This window comes from Mus pahari, unplaced genomic scaffold (assembly GCF_900095145.1).
Source record: "Mus pahari unplaced genomic scaffold, PAHARI_EIJ_v1.1 scaffold_12784_1, whole genome shotgun sequence".
Lineage (NCBI taxonomy): Eukaryota > Metazoa > Chordata > Mammalia > Rodentia > Muridae > Mus > Mus pahari.
Window position 1 is genome coordinate 15,204 of NW_018392245.1, and position 1,753 is coordinate 16,956.

At 38.0% G+C, this 1,753-nt stretch overlaps 1 pseudogene; it reads left to right on the top strand.

The window, feature by feature from the left end:
- The first annotated feature begins 617 nt into the window (after positions 1-617).
- Positions 618-1,471, top strand: LOC110314899 (annotated as a pseudogene).
- Positions 1,472-1,753: the final 282 nt, after the last annotated feature.

The window sequence follows — 1,753 nt, forward strand, 5'->3', positions numbered from 1 at the left end:
CTCAAGCTTTACTACAGAGCAATGGTAATAAAAACTGCATGGTATTGGTATAGAGACAGACCATGTTGATCAATGGAATAGATTTGAAGACCCAGAAATAAAACTACATATTTACGGTCACTTAATCTTTGAAAAAGATGCCAAAAACATACAATGGATAAAAGAAAGCATCTTCAATAAATGGTGCTGGTCTAACTGGGTGTATATATGGAGAAGAATGAAAATAGACCCATATGTGTCACCTTGTACATAGCTGAAGTCCAAGTGGATCAAGGACCTCAAAATAAAACCAGATACACTGAATCTAATAGAAGAGAAAGTGGGAAAGAGCCTTGAAGTCATTNGCACAGGGGGAAATTTCCTAAACAAAACTCCAATGGCTCATGCTCTAAGATCAAGAATTCATAAATGGGACCTCATAAAACTGGCAAGATTCTGTAAGGCAAAGAACATACTCAATGAGGCAAATCGGCAGCCTACTGATTCAGAAAATAAAATCTTCATGAATCCCCATCCGATAGAGGGCTAATATAAAAAATATATAAAGAATTCAAGCCTGTCTGATCCCTCCATCACCATAACTTGGGTGTAAAGGAGCACCATAAAATGAGGTCATTAACTACATGTGTTTTTCTTCTTCAGAAAGAGGCTCGAGACTTAAAATGGTAGATTCCTGCTTTCAAGACCTCAAGGGCAGCAGGCTGGTAAAGGAGAGTTCCACCATAGATGAGGTTTCAGAAGTCCTAAATGGGCTGCAGGCTGTGGTACACAGTGAGGTGCAGTCTGAGCTCATCAATACAACTTACACCAATGTCCTGCTCCTGCGGCAGTTGTTCTCACAAGATGAGAAGTGCTATCTAAAGCTACAGACATACTTCTCTGAACTTGAAAGCAGACAATTATTACAACAAGCTGCTGAGTTTGAAAAGGCAGAGTTTGCATCTTCAAATAAAAAGCCCATCATAGATATCACAAAGCCTAAACTTGTTCCAATTAATGAAGGTGGAACAACAGAGCTCCTAAAGAAGGAAATTTTAAGACTTCAATAAGACAATGAAAAACCAAAGTCAAGGCTGAAGACCATTGAAATACAGGCTGTAAATGCTCTGAATGAGAAGTCAAAATTAGAAAGAGTACTTCAAGATTTACAGCTCCATCAAGAAAACCAACAGGATTTTCTAAAGTTCCAAGACTTGTATGACTTGGAAAACACAGTTGCGACTCTTAGGAGTGAATTTCAGAAGACACTTATGACAAGACAGAAAACCAAAAATCTTTGGAGGAGAACCTAGCAGCAGCCAAATAGGACCTCCTCAGAGTACAGGGGCAGCTGAGCATGGCTGAAAAGGAGTTAGAGAAGAAATTTCAACAAACAGCACCTTATGGAAACATGAAAGAGATTCTCACCAAAAAGAATGATCTAATCAAATACTTATGAAAAACACTGACAAAATATGAATTGGAAGATTAAAGACTAGAGGTTTTGTCTAGAACTGGCCACACATGAACACATGAGTTATCTCCATTCACCTCAGGCATGAATTTTGAAGCATTTTGTCATGTTCTCTTCCTTTTCCAATGTTTAGGCTTTCCTTGTATTATTAACTGTCATTCTTATCTTCAGTTCTGTAATTGTGAAGAGAAAAAATTGTAATGATTATTTTCTACTGTCCCAAATACTGCTTTGTCAAATGTTCCAGAGCCTCCATGCAAGTACAGTGAGATTTCTTCATGGTAGACAGCAGTTTAGAGT